The 22,739-nt window shown below is 43.1% G+C and overlaps 1 long non-coding RNA gene across 14 annotated transcripts in view; it reads right to left on the bottom strand.

Annotated features, from left to right (window-relative positions):
• Window positions 1-877: 877 nt before the first annotated feature.
• The window catches only part of LOC118096168 (uncharacterized), a 96,610-nt gene continuing 74,748 nt past the window's right edge, over window positions 878-22,739 (bottom strand). For 6 of the 14 annotated variants that reach the window (XR_015950097.1, XR_015950100.1, XR_015950095.1 and 3 more), the window contains 4 exons: window positions 18,213-18,372; window positions 7,402-7,548; window positions 6,377-6,574; window positions 878-4,826 (listed from right to left, as the gene is read on the bottom strand). This is a non-coding gene — a long non-coding RNA (uncharacterized LOC118096168). Of the gene's footprint in view, window positions 4,827-6,376; window positions 6,575-7,401; window positions 7,549-14,173; window positions 14,331-15,727; window positions 15,877-18,212; window positions 18,425-22,739 lie in introns of all 14 variants that reach the window. The other 8 variants (XR_015950102.1, XR_009557657.2, XR_015950091.1 and 5 more) reach the window with 7 other exon arrangements.

Here is a 22,739-nt window from a genome sequence, read left to right as displayed (position 1 = left end):
CTCTCACCTCCCAACCAGTTAAATAACTTGCTATAAGGTTACTAAAGCTCTTCCCAAGCTTTCCATTAGAGTCAAGCAAAATTTCCAGGAACTGATCCAGATTTCACACCTGGTAAATCGTCAAGCCTCAAAGGAGGTTGTGAGGCAAGTACCTTTTCCCTCACAGACTATTAGAAATGAATTGGAGTGCTGCTTGCAAACCTGTGGCATTCCCACCCTCCCACTTTCTGCAACCACAATTTGGCAAACTCAGTAACTAGTATTTACATATGTAGGTTTATGCACAGATGTGAAGTTGATAACACAAGTAGTTTTTCCATTTCTGTAAAACATGGCTTGTAGGGTTGTGTACCTGAGGACATGCATTCACTAAGTTAAGTCTCAGAAACGAAAGATTCCTTATGACTCAGCCTCCTGTAAAAACATACCACAAGGGTCTGGTAGGACCCGAATCACTTGTGCTTAAAGTGTGGCTGCCTGTGGTCATCAGCATTGAAAGAGCAGCATCCTGGGCTGCTTCACAGGGTTAAATGAGAGGAACCTTATTTCTACAACCTCAGTAAGAGGGAGCAGAAGAAGACTGAAGCAGAGTCTTTGCCTGCTTGTGGGGAAGATACATAAGCTGAGGTCGGGAGCAAAGGCATCATTGGGTGCACATCTATGGAGAGCTGAGAGACGCCTTTTCCAAATTTGCAAGTGTAGTTTTGACAGTAACGAGTTAAATCCTCACGCTGGACACTCCTTGCCTGACAGCTTAGTGACCCCCACTATAGCTGTTTGTAAGCCAAGTGGTGGTCTTGCAAATATGCTGAATATGTCAAAGGGTTAATCTTCAGAACATAACAATTTTACTCCACTCAATTGACACTTGAGGCAATTTTTTTAAAGCCCAAAACATTTTATTGAACTTATGAGATAAATCAGATCTTTTTCTAAAATATGAATTAAATGACAGGCATAAAATTATATAAACTCTAAAGTTAAAATCCTAAATAATACTATTTTCACATATACGGTGGGTTTACTCTGGTGATGACCATAACATCTACTCTAATTTATACTACCCCATTTCATAGATTGAAACTGGCTTAAAAGTCATATTGTCCTTGGGAACTGCATTTTTAAGTGAGGGTAGGGGTTCGACAACACAGAATTCCTTGCATAATCATACAGTTCTCAAGATACTTTGGGAGGACTGTTGCATAGATTGTTGACTTGAAAGTGAAATGGGTTTTCTGGGCAAGCTGCAAAGGTGCTCCTCAGGGAAGGCAGTAGGTTGTATAGTTATCTCCTGATTGGGGCAAAATCACTACCCTGAAACCACACAACCTACTACCTCACCCTGCCAGAGCACTGGGTGGCGTTGACAGAACATAGCTACTTCTTGGCTTTTGCTTCTACAATTAAGAGAGAGAGTCTTGCCATGTGGTGATGCATAAGGGTATTTGGAGTGAAAGGCAAGGTTGCTGTTCAAGGAATCCAACAGAGCCAAAGAGAGGATGGTGCTCATTCCACTAGCCTCTCCTTCCTATGTCCACCAGCCCTTTCCCCACCTCCTAGTCCCTCCTCAGTATTAGCAGCAGCCTTGCAATGCCTTCTGCTTCCACTCATGAGTCACCACTCCAGGTCTATTGTGTAGGATTTTCCTGCCATGTGGCCTTGGTCCATACTTTACCTCTGCTGCCACATTGTACCACCATCTGATCATAACCAAATGGGCCCTCTCCTCTTCTTCACTGCCACCTGCCAAATGGGTCTATTCTTGTCTCAACTGGAAACCTTTAGTGGCCAAATAGGGATGAAATTCACATTTGGAGGATCTTGCGATCTGTGCAAACTTCCTATGGAACTACTGTACTAAAGTTTCCACAAGAGTTATTTTTTTGCAAAACATTTTAAAGAAGACCATACTGTTTGGTTAGCCAAAATGTGTACACTTAGACACAGAGGCCACCCTTATAACAGCAGAACTCAGTAAGAGGACATTATTTGGTTGGTGTGTTAGGCCTTTGAATCATGTCCTTGGCTCAACGACGTCAATGGATGGGCTGCTTCAAATACTTTAAGGTTCCGCTCTCCTGTCCCTAAGCATACATTCGGTATGCATCAGTAACAGATGTTGTTTCCTGATACGGTGATGGAACATTCCTGTGCTGCTATCACAGCCACTTCAGGAAAGACAGTAGATTGTATAGTTATCTGACAGGCAGGGTATAACCCTAAAACTATACAACCTACTACCTCACCCCAAAGGGCAGTCTCACTCTGATGCAGATGAGGTCCAACCAATCCCTGAGTTGAATCATAGTAAGGTAACCTGCAAGACAAAAAAGATCTCTAGAGGGGGGAAAAATTAATGGTGTTGCTAATCAGTGCATTACTAGTTTAGACACAATACAACCTTTTAGGAATATTTTACAAATTCCACATTTATACCAATCATACTTTAGCTTTTATTGTTGTTAGCAATCCAGTAAGTCCATCTTTATCGTTTATAACCTGACATTCAACTTAAAGTATGCATGTATGATTAACACTGGTTAATATCCTGCATTCTATGCACAGGGCATGGAGCTGTTGGGGTCTGCCCAGGCACCACCGCCAGGCTTTTATTCATTCCTGGGCAGGCTTGGTCAGTGGGTATTGTTCACCTCCTGGAGGCTGCACAAAGCCCATTCTTAATAATATATCAGCCAGGGGGCCTGATAATTTTCTGAACACTGTGATGCCCCATCTGAGATGGCATCCCACACAGGTCACCCTGAATTTATTTTATTAATTCATATAGAAGCAAGCTTTAAAGATTATGTTCAGCCTCGGAAAGAGATGCCAGAACCATACCAGGCCAAAAGTAATGCATACATGAAAGGCTCCATTTTGTCTACCTCTATCTTCCCGTTTTGGCATCTAGTGGCCCAAAGTCACCTAGTGAGCTTCATGGCCAAATGGTGCTTTGATACTTTTGGCCTTCCCAGTCCTAGTTCAACTCTCTAACCACTACACCACCCTGACTCCCTATAAAGAACACACCAGCCTGACCTAATCTGCAAGAACCAAACCCTGTGAAAACATGGAGAACCATTTGTGTGGCATTATGCAAGGCAGAATTACATGTTATCAGAAACTCTGGACTAGATTAAAAAAAAACAGTCCTCTGCCAAATTCCATCTCAGTGCTTAGAAACACTGGGACAGGCAATATGATGCCCTCCAGACGTTGTTGGAGTCAAACTCCCATCCGGCCCACGGACAGGGTGGTAGAAAGCGTCCAACAACATTGCAAGACAGTGTACGGGCTTCCCCAATATGAAATCATGAAATATGATTTACTAGTATCCTGAGAAACTTTATGCGGAGCATTTCACTGCCACTGCCGGCAGGCGCCAATGATGTAGGGTTAGGAAACGGAAAGTCTCAAGGACACACAGTCAGTTAACATGTTATTGTTTGATATATGGGTCTTGGCATGGGGTTGCCACTCTCACATTTTTTGATAATGTGTACTATCACTCACAGGTGTGTGTGTATGTCTCACCTGCTGACCTCAGCTGATCTGATAATTTGGGGTTTAATGTGCTGTTTTGATGTACTGGTATTACCTAGACTGACCTAGACGTACAACAGCCTTTAGAAGAATAAACTCAACAATAATTAACATGTCTGCTATCCATTCAGCAGAATAATGTACACTGTTTAGAAAGATCAGTGTTTAAAGCAAGAATTTACTAAAGTTGCAGGAGATTCACATGGGTATGCAGAAAAGGCTTTTTTCTTTTCTTTTCTTTTCTTTTGGTAAAAACCCCCAAACCTTAGTCTTTAAGAGCAGCACTTAATTACTCCACAGGTGAGTCATAAGCTCCACCATAAATATTAACTACAAACTGTTAGTCTTACACATGACTGTCCTTGTGGTTGTCAACAATAAAAAGGTTTGGTTACATTAATGCTTAATGTGCCTGTTATGAAATCTTTTTGCTCAAGGGTGAAAACCAATTACTTTTGGTTTTTTATAAGTGCTTGTAAATTTATTTTAACTGGTTAAAATGTTGCTTAATAAACCAAAACGGCGCGTGCGGAGTCCACCACAGATCTATTCCACAGTAGGAAAGCTGATACTCTTCCCCCACCTCCATTCCCAGCAGTTTCAGGGCTGAGTGAACAACGCCCTTGCACTTTGGGAGGGGGGCACTAGTGGTAATAAACACCCTCAACAGTCTCTCCTCAAAAGGCACCAAGCCAGCTATTTTTGTTATGTAATAGGAAAAATGACAGTTTTGAGGTAGGAGAGATATACAACCCCAATGGTTAACAGCTGCCAGGAGCAGAAGCTTAATAAAAATTTATAATTATATGGCCATAAACAGGGCTGTCAACCTTTCATTTTTTTAAAAAATCACCAGCCAATGGCAGCTATGGCAGCTTCCAGCCTGCCGGGGGGGGGGGGGGCAGCAGCAGCACCGGTGTGTGTGTGTGTGTGTGTGTGTGTGTGTGTCTGTGTGTGTGAATCCTCCCTCCCCAGCCCTCCCATGGCTGCTATTTAAATTTCTTGTACCAGGGATATTAAATACATACATGCATGCATCTCATCTGAGTTATAGTGCCAAAGTTAAAACCTCTTACAGTCACTGTAATATGCAAAAGTAAGTCTAGCGTCATCTTGGTTAATTTTAGAAGGGATCAAGGGTAATGGTATTTGCCTGAACATCATCAACAACAACCTGGAGTGGGGACCCATCCTGTGGTAGGTATCCTGTCCAAATGCGTCTTGACAAACTCCTCCAAGTAAGCTGGCACCAGGTGAGTGACTGTCCTTCTTCTTAGTTCAGCCTACAAGAGACAGGTTACAACTTCCATTTATTATTAGAGAGGGACGGAATATGCCCTCCCCTTTTCTGAGACCATTCATCTCCCAAGAGATTAATGTGGTGACTTTCAAGGCATGTGGGTAAATTCTAAGGATTTTGAGGACGTAGAATTACTTTTAATGTGCAATGGATAAGGGTCTCTCTCTCTCTCTCTCTCTCTCTCTCTCTCTCTCTCTCTCTCTCTCTCTCTCAAGAAGCTTTGCTGGTGTTTCATACACCTTGGCCACCCAGCCGCATTTCCAGGACAGATCATCAACATCGGGCCCTGCATTTGGGGGGATCTAACATAGTGGTCAGGGACACGGGGGGCGCTGTGGTCTAAACCACTGAGCCTAGGGCTTGCCGATCAGGTCGGTGGTTCGAATCCCCACGATGGGGTGAGCTCCCATTGCTCGGTCCCTGCTCCTGCCCACCTATAGCAGTTCAAAAGCATGCCAAAAAGTGCAAGTAGATTAATAGTTACTGCTCCGGTGGAAAGGTATATGGCGTGTCTGTGCGCTGCTCTGGTTCACCAGAAGCGGCTTAGTCATGCTGGCCACATGACCCAGAAAGCTGCCTGTGGACAAATGCTGGCTTCCTCAGCTTGTAAAGTGAGATGAGCACCGCAACCCCAGAGTCATCTGCGACTGGACTTAACTGCCAGGGGTCCTTTACCTTTTTAAGAAAGTGGTTACCTGCAGTGGATGGGACCCAAGCAGTGTCACCCTACACTTGGGTGAGGATGTCCAGGGAAAGTCAACTGGTAGCTGCAGTTTGGGGTGGGGGCCCCAAAGGTGGCAGGGGTTATAGCAAAGCTTGGCAAAACTTCAAATCAATGCTGGGGGCAGAGGGACTACTAAAGTCTGACACAAACCCTGATGTCTCCAATCTCTTCCACCTTCCCTTGCCTGTAAGAAGGGGCCTTTCATAGTTGTGAACAAGTAGAGCCAGGCTGCTTTGCACATGGTAAGCATAAGGCATAGTCTGGCTCTGCGAGGTCAAGATAGGATTCAGAGAGGCTAGTCGAGTTCAGAGTCTTAAAGCCAGGCCCACAGAGAAGACCCTCTATCCTTTTTCTCACACAGAATAATTCCTTATACCCAGTCTATTGAAGCAGATTGTTTCACAATAAAATGGGACAGGATTTAAAGGGCTGCAATCCAGTCGAAGATGAGAGCTTTTTAATTCCCACCAATTTCTCTCTCTCTGCGTATGCATGAACAAATGTGTCTGAGTTACAGGTAGGTAGCCGTGAGCCGTGTTGGTCTGAGTCGAAGCAAAATAAAAAAATTCCTTCAGTAGCACCTTTCAAGTGTATCTGAAGAAGTGTGCATGCACACGAAAGCTCATACCAAAATAAAAACTTAGTTGGTAGGTGCTACTGACGGAATTTTTTTAAATGTGTCTGAGTGAGTTAAAGCATGTGCTCAGCTCTGGAACTGAAATCAGTGGAAATGATTTCAGTGAAACCAATAGTACTTGACTGTGGCTGGATTGGGGCCTTATAATTTTTTCCATGACCAGAGCTCTTACCTGTGCCCCTCCGTTGCTCTGCTGTGTTAGTGCCAATGGGCTTTATGCCCACCACCGCATGGTGCTGAAATGTGACATGTGCAGCTGACGGAGGCAGTGGGGGTAGTTTCCATGATCTCAACAGGAGGCAGTGATGGCTACCAGATGGTCTGAGTTCTGAAAGCAGCACCGAGCCAATTTTTGGGATGGATAAGAAACCTGGGGGGGGGGGGAGAGAAAGAAAGAAAGAGAAAGAAAGAAAGAGAGATGGGAAATGTACCGAGGAAGAAAAACAATCACCTTAAAAAACAATTCGAAGTAAGGTTTTGTGTACATTACTTGACAGGAAAAAGGGGGCCAAGCAGAGGTGTATTTCAGACAATACACCTTTTGGATATCCAGTTGGCCATGAATTAAACTGGGCTTACTAAAGAGGTAGAGAATCCATTTAAATGATTTATCTAGCCCAATGCATGATAACTCATAAGAAAGCCATACTCTGTACAGTGGGAACTGCCCCCTAGTAAGGAATGCTGCCTTCAAGTTGCTAATTATATAAGTTGCTATTTCCAAATCTATCAAGTTTTCACCACACAGCAGTTTTTAAATAACACAACATCCTAGTAGTAAGAAGTAACATATAACAGGACCATAGTATTGAGCAAGATGAAATAAGGAATGCAAAACCTGGGGTGTTTGAGAGGCAAATGTTTGAGAGGCACAGAGCCTGCAAAGCATATGACCTTAACAGATTAGACAACTAGGCCAAAGCAAACAAGATGAATTTTAACAAGGAGAAATGTAAAGTACTACACTTGGGGGGGGGGGATGAAAGGCACAAATACAGGATGGGAGACACTGGGCTTGAGAGCAGTACATGTGAAAAGGATCTAGGAGTCTTGGTAGACCACAAACTTGACATGATTCTACAGTGTGATGCAGCAGCTAAAAAAGCCAATGCAATTCTGGGCTGCATCAATAGGAGTATAGCATCTAGATCAAGGGAAGTAATAGTACCACTGTATTCTGCTCTGGTCAGACCTCACCTGGAGTACTGTGTCCAGTTCTGGGCACCACAGTTCAAGAAGGATACTGACAAGCTGGAACGTGTCCAGAAGAGGGCATCCCAAATGGTCAAAGGCTTGGAAACGATGCCTTATGAGGAATGGCTTAGGGAGCTGGGTATGTTTAACCTGGAGAGGAGAAGGTTAAGGGGTGATATGATAGCCATGTTCAAATATATAAAAGGATGTCATATAGAGGAGGGAGAAAGGTTGTTTTCTGCTGTTCCAGAGATGCGGACACAGAGCAATGGATTCAAGCTACAAGAAAGAAGATTCCACCTAAACATTAGGAAGAACTTCCTGACAGTAAGAGCTGTTCGGCAGTGGAATTTGCTGCCAAGAAGTGTGGTGGAGTCTCCTTCTTTGGAGGTCTTTAAGCAGAGGCTTGACAGCCATCTGTCAGGAATGCTTTGATGGTGTTTCCTGCTGACAGGGGGTTAGACTGGATGGCCCTTGTGGTCTCTTCCAACTCTATGATTATATGATTCTATATAACAAAAGAGCACTTTGTGGAACATGACTGCAACTCAACTGCAGTAGGAATGCTGCTTTCCAGTGCTTTCCATTAAAAAAAACCTATTCTGTTGCTCTGAAATGGAGCATGTGTGTCTTTAACTCACAGTATAAAGCTTTTATGTAGTTAAACCTTCATTAATGGAGTGAAACAAAGGCTTCAAAGTGTCAGAAAGCAAGCAGATCGCTGCTGCCATGGTGCTCAACAGCATGCTATTCTCAGTGTCAATTATTCATGATGCTTTTGCTGAGGGCTCTAATTTTACATAAGTGAAAGTAGCAAGGGAACCGTTAGGACGATCAGCTAAGAAAAACACGGAAAAATGGAAACCCAACTCAGAACTGAAGGTGCACTTTACTGCACTACTTTTTACAGGATTTCCTGTTCGGAAGCTGCCCCCGCAGAACTAACTTCTCTTTGATTTCAGTGGTCTTGATGAGGGATGTGTGCCCATAGTACTGGCGATGGCACCAATCAACTGGCCAAGTGGAGGGTGGTGATGATGGGAAGAAGACAATCCCAGCTCCAATCTCAAACACTGCTGCTGGTTTCCTAACCAGGGGTGTGGCACACTGACACAGCCATGAAGATGGATTGGGTACCCCACCCAGCTACTAATAGTGCATATGCAGAATCAAAAAGAGCAGCTTAAAGAAAGAGGCCGTGACCCTCTTTGGTCTTGAGGAAGGGCCCTGGCCTTGAGGTCCCACATACTGCTCTCTGATGCCTGCAGGAGATATGGGCACAGCCTCATCTTGCAGAACTGCCTTTCAAAAGAAGGTCTCCAGTGCTCAGAGTTTCCAGTATTTCTGGCAACACAAGTCAAAACTCCCCCCCCCCTTTAAAACCATGCCTTCTTGGATAATGTTTTTCAGCTTTTTAAAACTACAGAAAGAGAGACAAGGAAGGAAGGGGTGAAAGAGAGAGGGGAAGAGAGATGGAAGGAGGGAGGGAGGAGAGAGAAAGAAGGAAGGAAGGAAGGGGTGAGAGAGAAAGAGAGGGGAGAGGAAGGAAGTACCTACGAAGCCTGCTCTTGCGAGTGGCGTCGGCGGGATCAGCGCCCTGAAAGGAGACCTTTCGTTGCAGGGGCAACCGCCGTTCCCAAGCTCCCAATGGCAGCTACCAAGCCGACTCTTGCGAGCGGGCCTTTGCTCCATAAGATGCACAGACATTTTCCCTTCCTTTTTAAGAGGGAAAGGGTGCGTCTTATTGAGCCAGAAATACGGTACTCTCTTGTTTTGTTTTTGATTGTGACTCAAAGTTCTTAAGCATCCGCCCAACTGGCGGTAGAGAGGTGGATTCTCTGTGGCTTCCACAGCCCTGCTGGTTCCAGCTGAGAAATCAGTGGGAAATCAGTCAGCTTTGGCTCCATCAGAGGCATGGTCCTACTCTGCTGGTGGCTACAGGAAGTGGAAACACAGTCTGTGTTGGCGTGTGCTCTGCAGCACTCTTGAGTGGGCACATTTGGAGCCTCTGTGGCATCAGAGCCCACCCAGCAGAGGAAGACCTCTGCAGCACCCCAATCCCCTCCAGCAAGCCAGTCCAGGGATTAGGATTGCTTTGCTCATAACTGGAAAGCCTCCTCAATTTTAATTTAGAGAACAAACCCATAAATAGAATAAGCAGAAAAAGAAAAACTGCTACTGTTGTGTATGCTGTTCTGCATCTATGCAGTTTTCTTTCCAACTATTTATACCAAATCACCATATGCCAAACGTCATGGATGCCTTAGCTGCATTGCACCTTGGGTGCCTTCCAACTCGAAGATTCTATGATACTTTCTCTCTCCTGATAACAATGATAATGAGTGCATGTTTTAATATGAACACTAGCTGGCCCGGCCACGTGTTGCTGTGGCTCAGTCTGTTAAATGGACCCTCAGAGTCCCCCTTCAGACTCCCCTCACCTTCAGAGTCCCCCTTCATTTTGTTTGAGATATTTTGCCCCTTCCTCCCCCCATCCCCCCATTGTTATAATTATTTATTAAATTTGCATACCGGCCTATATCCGTAGATCTCAGGGCAGTTTACAACATAAAATTGTACTATACAAACCACAAAATACTTAACAAAAACCAATATTCCCCTGCTTTCACAACACATGTAAAAGGGCAATAGATGATAATCAGCCAAAAGTCTGGTTCAAGAGGAATATCTTCACCTGGTGCCTACAGGACATTTCCTTTCACATGGAGTTTACATTTATTTGAAATTGTCAGGGTTTTCTGGAAATTCCCTCCTGCCATTTGAAAACTTGTAGTATGTATAACAGTAATACAGTATTAATATAGCACATTTCAAGCAAAGCAAGCAAGTATAATTAGTCCCATACCATGGTTGTTGAGGCAGAAGTAGAGTTAAAGCAACTTGCCTTAGGCCAGCTAGTGAGTTCATAGCAGGGAAGAATCAAACTTTGGACTTCCTGACTAGCTCAGTCTTAGCTCATAAATGGCACAAAACCAACTAGTATAAAACTACTATGAATAAAAAACTTCTAGTCTAGAATATTAGTCCACTAATAATTACAATACAGGTAGTCAGAAATACCAGCACAATGACCACTAGGTGTCATAGAACTATCTTACAAACAAATGAGCAGCAATTAGCTGCTCAATGCACCACTACATCAGCAAAAAAATGTTTTGACAGGAAATCTGTTTAAACTTGCCATGAGTCACATGAATACACATGCGCGCACACACTCTCTGACTCACAGTGTACTGGAGTAGCAGGCAAAGATCTGAAAACACCATCAAAAGTTTCTGTAGCCTACAACCATGTGCTCACATACATGATTATGTGTACTAAAACCTGCTTTCCAGCCTGTGGTTTTCCCTTCCATTCATGTTCAGGACACAACTGCTGGATTACACACCATATCAACATGCAATCTGAGATTGTTCTAGTCATCTATAGGACCTTTGACTGTGTAGAGAGGAATCACTTAGTTGGCATAACAAAAAGCAGAGATTTAGCCAATATACTAGGTTATTGGAACAAATTCATGGAAAGGTAATTTTATTGTGATAAATATAAATATTTTCTAAATAAAAAATGTAAAATATAAATATTTAAAATATTCTAGATATAAACATTTTAAAGAAATACATGTATATAAAAATATGCATACCCCACAATTTTCCAACCACAGGTGGGATTGTAACTGTTAAAACCAAACAAAAGTGTTGACACCCAGCAAATCTCATGTCCTGTTTAAAACAAAAATAAGGTTTGGGAACCAGATGTAACACTTATAATTGAAACCCTAGAAAAATGGCCTAAATGCAGATAATCCTACAGGATTCTCTATTTAGAGGATTAATATAATCTATGGAAATCACATTACAAAAATTAAGAAACATTAAAAATGCTTTCTATTGACTTTTAGACATGGAAAAGTATTATTATTTGGTAGCACAAGCCAAAATTATTTAGTATAGTTTGCCATATAGAAGGCAAATGATAGTTGCTATTTTGATAGTGGGCAAGTTTTGAGATTTCCTGTATGAAAACTGCAAAAAAAGATGGGTGGGATATACCCAAACTCTCTGTTCTACTTCTGTTCTATGTCATATTCTGTCTCTAGTTGCAACTCAACTAGTTGCCTCTCCCCCATCCAGTACTCCATATTTAAAAGCATTTGACAGATTGTGGAGATAATCCTTCTCATTCTCTGAGAGACCCTCAAAAAGCGTTAACAATCGTGGAGGACTCTCTGTTCGGTAAATGCATTGCACAAAGGACAAAATCTGAGCCTTCTGAAACCATGTTACAGGCAGGGGTCAAAGCTGAGCTTCAAGTTTGTCTCGAGTTAGATAGGTCAGCTCCTGCTATACAGATGTCACCAGGGCAGTCTCGAGTAGGTCGGCCGCCCTGGCGCTGAGGGGCGGAGATCGCTCTGGTGCCCCTGCCCTCGCAGGGTGCAGATGGTTTCCGCGCAGCTTTGCCGCATGACGCCCAGCCTACTGGCCCGGTGCCCTGGCACACCGCGCCACCGGGGGTCTACCTAGAGCCAGCCCCAGATGTCACATGAACCTCGTGTCTTTATGTGCCCAGCTCTTAAGTTGCAAGTACTTGTCTGGGATGGACCAAGAAAGGGGGCCAGGTGAGGAACTAGCTTTCAGATGCATTGTTTCTAGTTGCCTTGAGAAAAGGGTTTAGAAAAATGTTAAGCTGAGAGGAAGAAATTATTTTTGGCAAGAGTGCAGTCAAGGCAGATAGGATTTTTCTTGGGTGGGGATGGAAATTACTAACAATATTAGTTTTAGTTGACAGACAAGGTTGTAAAGATATAGACTGGGGTGTCCAACCTCTGCCACCCACCTTGGTTGCAGGGTTTTATGCTTTCTACTAAAGTATTTGAGAGAAACAGTAACAGGTGGTTGAAGTAACAACCAAACCTAGAGCCTCATTTGGAGGAAAACCTTAGAGAAGAAAGTCTTGCACTGACACCATGTCAGTGATTGAGCATCTTGCCACTGGGGATGTAGGCTTGGTAATGCAAGTGTAGAATAGGAAGATAGAATCGCATTGAGGGAAGGATAATAGACGGAGTGACATTTGCACTGAGGGGGAAAACAATAACTGACATTACACTTAAGCAAGTTGAAAACAATGCAGAAGTCAAGTGAGATCAGGGATTCTGGATCCTTGAACCTTCAGGAGTAATGGGTAAACTGGTGGTTTGCCTTGGAGGCAATAGGTCTATGTCGAATGGACCTGGGGCTCGCTGGAAATGTCAAAATGCTGCCTTGTGTAGTGTCTGTTCCCCTGGGCACAGTGTGGTGCGGCTCAACCAGTCAGCTTGTGTATTGGACCTCCTAGATATGTGTTCCCCTGAGGTGGTTCTCCATCCAAAGTAGGAATAATGTAGATTCCTGCTGTAGATCTGCGGATTTGGTCCTGCCTTCCCTGTTGATACAGGAGTGCGCACCTGTGTTGTCCATTCAGATTAGGATGTGAGACAGACACATGCTATGGAAGAAGTGTTCAGTGGCTAGACGATCTGCCCAAAGTTCGAGTCATTTGATGCTAGTAGGCCCCTGAAAATGCTCACACAAGGCCTTATGGGGCTGCTAGACCACATTATCACCCATCAGGGCTTTCTGTGGGGTCAAGGCTACCATTCCAACCTATAAGGGAGGTTATGGGCTCCAGTGGTGAAGGGAACACCACATGCAACCACTATGGGGAAGCAGGCCTGCTTCAGGTCTTGGTGGGAAGGAAGCTTTCATGGTTTGGGAGCATAGTGGGGTGGGGTGGGGACTAGTGCTGACCAGGAAATGTCTCCAGCAATCAACTCAGCCAATGCCACCTCTATAAGAGCTGAAAATTAAAGCCTGTGGGGTAGTAGATCTCAGTGTATCACCGCCGCCACTGTGGAAGACAAGCCAATGCTGCCTAGAGTGGTTGGGAGGGGTGGGGGAAGTGTCTGTCACCTCACCCAAAGAAGAAGAAAAATGCAGAAGGGCAGCAAGCTCTGGAAGTCCAGACAAGCCACTTCCGTTCCCCTCGCAGAAACTAGTTTGTGGGGAAGAGCGAAAGGAAAAAGGATTCTGTTATATATATATATATATATATATATATATAGAGAGAGAGAGAGAGAGAGAGAGAGAGAGAGAGAGAGAGAGAGAGAGAGAAAGAAAGAACAGTAGAAAGAGTGAAATAACAGAAGAAGAAAATTGCTAGGCCAAGATGAAAGATCAAAGAAGGATGTGCTTCATCAAGGCAGGAGCAAAAAACTGAAGAGGGGCCAGCCTATTTCCTGTAAAAGAAGGCCTTTTTTCATCTGGAACTACAAGTTATAAGAAAGGAGATTCTGACTAAACATATGGAATTTTTTTCTGACAATAAGAGCTATTTGACAGTGTAATGGACTCCCTTGGGAGGTGGTGGACTCCCCTTCCTTGAAGGTATTCAAGCAGAGGTTGGATGGCCATCTGTCATGGATGCTTAGCTGAGATTCCTGCATTGCAGGGGGTTGGACTAGATGGCCCTCAGGGTCCCTTCCAACTCTACAAGGTAGAGATGTGCACCAACTGCACAGCCCAATTCTGTCTGAGGCACTTTGTTGACTGCCTGAGTAGATTTAAATCCAAATCCCAATCCAGAAGAATACAACTCTTCTGTTATCCCCTTTCACAACTATAGAGATTAAAACAAAAAAACAAACAAAAAAACAAAAAAACCTGAACTTTCCCCCCTTTTGATATAATTGGATACAATTTGCAGGCACACTGACCCTTCCTGAGGTAATGAATCCTGCTGTATTTCAAAAGGATGGTTGCAGTGGTTTTCTTGTGAGAGCAGCCTTTTCCGTTTTGGAGTGATGAAAAAAGGATTGATGCCATTTCTCCTATTGTTTTGTTGCAATTTGTATGAAAGTAGCACAAGTGCCCCTAGGCAAAAAACGTGACAAATATGAGAAGGATAGGTGCAGGGGTTGGTGTTCATTTTTGGGGTGCCTTTAAAGTTGATTTGGAGTGGGTAAAACTAAGAGGGATTCAGTTTCAATTTTGTGTTTTTGTGGGCAATGATTTTGGAATGAAAGTGGCATATACTGTATAGGTACTTCTAGAAAAGTAACCTATATCATTTCAAATGGGGTGCTCCAGTCTACCCCTTCACACTGTTAGCGCTGCTGGTTTTTGAATGTCTGAATAGGGCTCTAGTGTGACCAAGAAAAGTAGCCCAGGAAGGGGCTACGCAGGATTGATTCTTGGTGGCTCCAGGACACCAGGAACAGGGCACAGGTATAGTTAGCCCAGACTCCAAGTGTGTCCCTGACGATATCCCTTTACTATCTCCCATATAACCAAGGGACTGCCATTCTGTGGCACTCCACAAACACTAATGGAGTAGGGCCCATACATCAATATAGCTTCATTTTTACTTATGCTACATCTCTGCATTTACTATCAAATATGCAATCCAAATATGCAATGTGCAACTCCCATTATCTCTAGAATGTGATATTAAAGGCAGTGTTCCTAATTATTTTTTTAGTCCAAACCCTCCAGCTTGTAGCTCTTTATTAACACCGTGCATCAAAAAGATACTAAAAGATTATCTTTAGGATTAATGGAAATCGTTGTCACTCTTTTAGCTTGCTGGATAAATAATCTTACAGTCTGATGGTATGAGCAACCAGATTATGAAAAGAACCCTTTTCATAATTATGTGACACAATTCTGTAGGCTTTTCCCTTTTCCTGCTGTGAGAAGCTTATGGATTTCCTTTTTGCCTGTTTGTTTGTTATAAGCCTAAAATGATATTTGAGAATGAATGAGTTTGGTCCCATAGCGTTCTAAATGAACATTTAATTGTTTAGTACCTCACTAAAATAATTTCCTTCCTCCACTAACTACATTGCCACTTCAGGTATGTACAAACACCACTGGGTTCATGTATAAAGCAAAACAAAACAAAACCTTGCATCTAATATATTTTACAAGTGTTACCACTGAAATGTTGCCTAAAACAAAATAAGAAGTGAAAAGTATAAGACATTTCATGAAGAAACGAAAAACATTTCAGTACGATTACAAAAAATGTTCAGGGGTGGGGGTGGGGGGGCAGTTCTACTGGGTATCACCTGATTTAGCCTACCATGAAATTCAAAATGAAATTTTATTTTGCCAACAAAATTTAAATAGATTAAATCAGTAAGACTAGCAATAATTTATTTGTGCAGCACTGCTTTTTGATGCTTGAAAATAAAATGATCTCCTCTGACTTCATAGAAACATCCTACTAGATTGCACAAAAGACAGAATCTGTGTGTACAGCACCTTACCGTAACCTGATGCAATCCAAATGCACTACTACAATTCCTGATCATTGGTTATGCTGACTGGGGCTGATGCAAGTTGGAGTCCAATAGCATTTGGGAGCAGTACACCGGATTGGGAGGGGCTAGTGCTTCCACTTTGAGAGTCTCGTGTTCTGTATGATTATGAACAGAAGACAGATCTCAGAAACGATAACCTCATTCAGGTCTTGGTTTAAAAAATCATGCAAGAAAGGAAGCACATGGTCTCAAGGGGCAACTGGCTGCTACTGGACCTGTACAGCAGGCATCCCCAAACTTCAGCTCTCCAGATGTTCTGGACTACAATTCCCATCTTCCTCAACCACTGGTCCTGTTAGCTACGGATCATGGGAGTTGTAGGCCAAAACATCTGGAGGTCCGCAGTTTGGGGATGCCTGCTGTAGAGCATCCAGGACCTGTAGAGTCTTCTGTGCAATGTAGAGCCTTGGGAAATCTGGGTTCTATATGACATGAGGAGCCTAACCAAGTAGAAGCAGGCTCTCCGCTTCATACAGCTGCTCCTGAACTCGTGGAAGGCAATGAGGGAACAGAGCTAGCATGCTCATGTTTAACCAGGATGCTGAATAGAGTTCATCGCTATTACTCATGAGCAAAAGACTGATTCCTGGAAATGGTAGCTATCTCTCACAGGGAGGCTTCTGAGATTTTAAAACCGCAAAACACCTCCCTTTGTGTTCAGTTTTCTGTATCTGTTCACAACTGTGATATTATTACTATTTATTGAATTTATTAGGGCACCCCAAAGCGACTTGTAACCAACCAGACAGACAACCATGCTTACTGCCTTGCCCCTGTGATTGAAGGGGCTGCATGATATCAGTGTGCACATGCCCCACAATAAACCCCACAGAGACATTAACACCAATAGGAAATAGTTATGCAACTTCCAAGCCAACTATACACTTTCTTTTTCTTTTTCAGCACAGCACATAGAGATGTGGCCACATGATATCCCTGAGGGAAAAAAGCAAGACACACACGCAAACCCCACTACGAAACCTTTCTGCATTGCCTTCACTCTGAATGGGAGGCAATCAAACTTTGTCCACTGCTATGGATCATAGAATCATAGAGTTGGAAGAGACCACAAGGGCGATCCAGTCCAACCCCCTGCCAAGCAGGAAACACCATCAAAGCAAGTGGTGAAATAAGGGCTGAAATAATGGGAATGTATGGGAGCTAACAGGCTAGGCACACACAGACAAACTAGATCTTGCAATATACAGTGGTACCTCTACTTACGAATACCTCTACTTACGAATCAAAATAAAAATATTCCTTCAGTAGCACCTTAAAGACCAACTAAGTTTTTATTTTGGTATGAGCTTTCGTGTGCATGCACACTTCGTCAGATACATGAAAGCTCATACCAAAATAAAAACTTAGTTGGTCTTTAAGGTGCTACTGAAGGAATTTTTTTATTTTGTTTCGACTCAGACCAACACGGTTACCTACCTGTAACTATCTACTTACGAATGTTTCTACTTCCTCCACTAACTACATTGTCACTTCAGGTATGTACAAACACCACTGAGTTCATGTATAAAGCAAAACAAAACAAAACCTTGCACCTAATATATTTTACAAGTGTTATCACTGAAAGGTTGCCTAAAACAAAATAAGAAGTGAAAAGTATAATAAATTTCATGAAGAAACTAAAAGCATTTCAGTACGATTACTAAAAATGGCTCTGTCCGGCATCTTGGATGCAGTTTAGATAGGATTTTTTCTACTAATGAATTTTTAGATAGGGTTGCTTCAACTTACGAATTTTTTCTCCCAATGCATTCCTATGGGATTCGACTTACAATTTTTTTCAACTTACGAATGTGCATTCGGAACGCATTAAATTCGTAAGTAGAGGTACCACTGTATAAAGGGCCCTGTCTGGAAGCGTCCATGTACAAGGGTGAAACAAAAGGAGAGCAGCTGAACCTGCTGGGATTGAGCGAAAGGCAGAAAGCCAACAAGAGGTGGAACCAGAGCCAACTAATTGGCCTTTTCTGCAGTGGCTCGCCGTTTATGGTATGCTCTCCCCAGGGAAGCTCACCTGGCACCTTCATTACATATCTTAAGGTGCCAGGTGAAAATGTATCTCTTCAATCAGGCTGATTAACGTTCTATGGCTTTTTAAATGTGTTTTTTTTGGGGGGGGGGTTATTGGCTTGTTTTTGTTTTATTATGTATTTTGTATTTTTATGTTGTGAACCGCCCTGTAAATTTTAAATGATACAAATTTAATAAACAACAACAACAACAAATATTCTAGTTTTGTCCCCGGTGCAAAGTTCTACAATGGCAACGCTGAGGAGGAAGCTGCCCGCCAGTGCCACTACCTCTTGGGCTGGGTGAAAGTAAGCAGGCAGGTGGGGGCTGGCTGAGTACAGGCTGAGGATGTTGGAAGGCATCTTAAAGACCAACCTCCACTGAAAAGGAAAAGGCAACTTACCAGAGATATGACCAGCAGGGTTCAAATGCTGGAGTGGATAGTAATGAGTCCACACAAGTGCTCAGCATAGCAGGCATCCCTCTTCCTTCTGGTAAGCACCATGGAAGTCCAGTTTAGAGAAGATGAAAGCTGTCTCCTCTTCCCAAGGTTGGAGCCCTTCCTGTGCACATATTTTAAAAGGGAAAGTTTTTTTCTTATTCTTTCTTTCTTTTCTAAAAAAAACAAACTTTATTTAGAATTGTTTAGACAATACACTCACAAACATACTAAAAGAAATAATGCACATTCACAACATTTAAAATATAAATAATATAACACTGAAAAAAGAGAAAAAATGAAAAGAAGAAAATAAAACTGATAACCAAGGACAATAACGTAAACAAAACAATATCAGTAGTATATCCAAATAATAATTATAACAAAACTATCATGAAAAATCCTAATCGTCAGACAAAGGAAAAAACTCATAATGAAGACAAATAAACAAATCAAATCTTCATTCAAATAGAAAAGAAAAGCTTGATTACCCTCCCCCTTACCCCCCCCCACCCCTGTTGACTTCCAGTCATTCCTATATGTTGATTATAGTTCTTTCTTCTGATGCATGTTGTTGTTGTTTAGTCGTTTAGTCGTGTCCGACTCTTCGTGACCCCATGGACCATAGCACGCCAGGCACTCCTGTCTTCCACTGCCTCCCACAGTTTGGTCAAACTCATGTTCGTAGCTTCGAGAACACTGTCCAACCATCTTGTCCTCTGTCGTCCCCTTCTCCTAGTGCCCTCAATCTTTCCCAACATCAGGGTCTTTTCCAAGGATTCTTCTCTTCTCATGAGTTGGCCAAAGTATTGGAGCCTCAGCTTCACGATCTGTCCTTCCAGTGAGCACTCAGGGCTGATTTCCTTAAGAATGGATAGGTTTGATCTTCTAGCAGTCCATGGGACTCTCAAGAGTCTCCTCCAGCACCATAATTCAAAAGCATCAATTCTTCGGCGATCAGCCTTCTTTATGGTCCAGCTCTCACTTCCATACATCACTACTGGGTGCATACTTCTGATGCATACATTAATTCATTTTTTTTCCTTTCCTCTAGTTTCCTTGCCCTTCATATCTCTGCCACAAGATTCACTTATCCTACCCTATTTTTCATATATGATTCAAAGGATTCCCAATTTTTACCCGCTTTTTCCCTACCCAGTCCTTTTGAAATCCCATTTTGGATAGCCAAATTCTTATATCCCACTAATTTTATCTGCCAATCTTTTATATTCGGAATTTTATCACTTTTCCAATTTTGTGCGATTAGAACTCTGGCGGCTATAGTACTGTACATTACCATACACCTGTCTTTGGCTTTGATTTCCTCGTTTAACATGCTCAAAAGAAAAATCTCTGGTTCTTTCTTGAATGATATTTTTACTATCTTTTTAAACTCCTTGTATACCTCATCCCAAAAGTTTTTTACACCACCACCAAATGTGTATAAATGTCCCGGTCTCTTCCTTGCACCTCCAGCAAGTATTGTTATTTCAAAAGGGAAAGTTTAAAAGAACCAGGGAAACAAAAATGAGGAGGGGCAGCAGCTCCGAGGTGAGAGGGACATATGGGACAGGAGCTCCAAACTGGTGCTGACTGAGATATGGAAAGATCACCATCTAAAAATTTCTCTATTAAAATTCATTGCCCCAGGAAAGACTTTTTAATCAAAACTCCTTGGGCTTTTTATACTTTTTAAAGATTAAATCTCATTTGACATCAGCTTAAAGCCCCTTTCTCTGAAATGTGGAAGGCTTTTTAATGGCCAATTTCATTTTGGCGCCTGGGCTCCCTTGCTGGAGGAGTTGTGCTGTGTTTTCAGGTCTACACAACCTGTGACCCACCTGGCACAACACAGCCTGCCTTGGACTGAGAAAACAGTCAAGCACTTGGCAGACCGCAACTTATGGCTGGTGGGCTGCATTTGCCTTGGTGGGGCATGCTGTGGCAGACCTGTAGATGGTTTTTGGCAAAAGGATGGCAGTACTCAGAGTACATTTACTGAACTAGGGCCCGTTTCTGTTAGCAAGTTGAATTATTGCTGTTTGAACGAGAGATTAATCTATTCACAGAGGGTTATAAATTTCACCACTGAGCAACTTACATTAGTCACACAAGGTAACAGCCTGAGGAAGTATAGGATCTGACAAATGTTTCAAACTTGAGAAGAATGAGGAAAAAGATATTTTTGCCTAAGTTATTCTATTAACAGTACCCCCAACCCCAACCCCACTAAATCTGCCACATCACTTTCTGTCAATGCACTTTCCCGCATGGCCACCTGATAAAGGGGCAGATCTCTGAAAGAAATACATACTTAATAAGGCCACACATTTATGTGATGTCTCTTCTGCATCACAAAATGTGGATTAGTCAGTGAAGCTTTCAAACTGGCTGACATGAAAATTAGTGCTTGGCAAGGTTTGCGGACATCTGCTTGTGGCAACTTTCTTTACCCCCCTTGGACATTCGCTGGAGGCGAGGCATTTGACCAACTGCAGACGGGCGGGAATGCAGACGGACACGCAAAGCGTTTAAAATAGGAAACACAGCTTTTGTGCTAGGGAGGGTGGTGTAACAGGTGCATGTATATTAGGAACTTATTTTAACAAGGTTTCTATTACACACAGACTGCCAGCACTCTTTCTTACACACACAGAGAGAAGTTGGATGGGGTTTTTTTGTGTGAAAGTCAGACAGGATAACCTCACCATGACCTCCAATCTGGCACTCGGCCATGAGGGGGAATTTTGAAGGACTGTCCCTCAGCGCTGCATTGATTAGATTTCTTCCCATAATACTCCCACTGTTTTTGCTCAGTAAACCTTATTGATGAGGGAGCAGAGAATAAAGGCAGATGCGGAAAATAAAAGCTGATCTCCATGTGAAAATGGGCCATAAAATTAACAAGATTCTTAACATCAGGGTAGTCCTCAATTCACTCTCCAGACTGGGGTGGGGAAATGCTATGCTTAAGAACAAACAAACCCCAACCTCATTCAAATTCTCTTGTATTAAAGCACTTGTCACTGTCAATTACAGTATTTATAAGAACAAGCTTCAAGCAACCAAGTTCTCAGACTAAAATTAACTTCTTGCATACATTGTTGGACGGGATTTATATACTGATAAAAAATATTAGCTATCTATTTAATAATGAGAAGAAGAAACTGAATGTGTGTCGCAGTAGGGATGTCTCTGGTGTTGTGTTCCAAATTTTCTAACCTCGAAGCTGTTAGGAAATCAACTGTAAATTCCTTGGGGCATAATGGGCAAATACTAGCCAAGGAGATGATCCACACTTGCGGGAACTGGTAATGGCTCTTCTTTCCATACCCAAAATAGGACTTGTTTCATGAGTTTTGTTTCCCATGAACATGGTTGACCTGATTCCTCTCTGGGTCTGATACAGCAGGAAGTGTTTCATATACACTCAAGAATCCCTTAGTTCTATTCAGGGTCGTCTTAAGGGTATCCAGCACCGTGGTGCAAAATCCCTCCGGTGCCCCCCCCCCCGGCTTGCTACGTGCCGTTGGAACAGCGCTTAGCAAGCCTGCTGTTGTGAGGTGCCGTGGCGGGAACAGCGCACCGAAATGAGCAGCCAAGCTCTTTCCGCAGCGCGCCCCGGCCTCGCCTCCACATGGGCCGTGCAGCTCCCCCACTCACTGCACGTGCGCGGGGCAAAAATACTTCCGGGTTTGCGCAGTTCGTAACCCAAGTTGTTTGCAACCCGAGGTACGGCTGTAATCCACTTTCCCTTACTTTCAGTGGAAAAGTTCGCTTCAGGTTAAGTATGTTTCAGGTTAAGTACAGACTTCCGGAACCAATTGTGCTTAAACCGAGGTACCACTGTATGGAATAAGGTGAGCCTGCAAGTACTGTACACTGTTCACAAGCTGTTAAGGGCTTTCTGTACACAACTTTGCCTGATAACAAATCAGCAGCTAGTGCCAATCTCTGAGCAGAGGTGAGATATGCTGACAGGGTCTCACTCCTGTCAGCAACCACACTGCAGTATTTTGCACTAGCTGCAGTTTCTGGATCAAGTGCAAGGAATGCTCCACACAAAGAGCAATGCTGAAATCCAACCTTGAAGTCACCACTGCCTGAACCACAGTCTCCAAATTCTCCTGATTCAGGAACGGTCAGAGCTGCCATTCCAGGTACGGCTACTAAAGGTGCTTCCAGCCACTGAAGCTACTTTGGCCTCCAGTGACACAGCTGGCTCCAGAAACACCCAGGCTGCATACCTGCTCCTTCAGGATGAATGAAACTCCATCCAGGGCAGGCAATCGGACAATTTCCCTGACATGGAACCAGTCACCCACAGTGCCTCCATTTTGCCAGGATTCCATTTGTTTTCCTTCATCCCTCCCACCAGTGTGTCCAGGCCCTGATGCAGGTCCTACATGACCGCTACTGATTCAGATGTTATAGAACTGTGCATCATCAACATACTGATGCTGTCTGACCACAAAACTCCGAATAACAGAG

This window comes from Zootoca vivipara, chromosome 5, assembly GCF_965207765.1.
Source record: "Zootoca vivipara chromosome 5, rZooViv2.hap1.1, whole genome shotgun sequence".
Taxonomy (NCBI): Eukaryota; Metazoa; Chordata; class Lepidosauria; order Squamata; family Lacertidae; genus Zootoca; species Zootoca vivipara.
The sequence above is the reverse complement of the archived record's forward strand: the minus strand, read 5'-3'. Positions and strand labels throughout refer to the sequence as shown.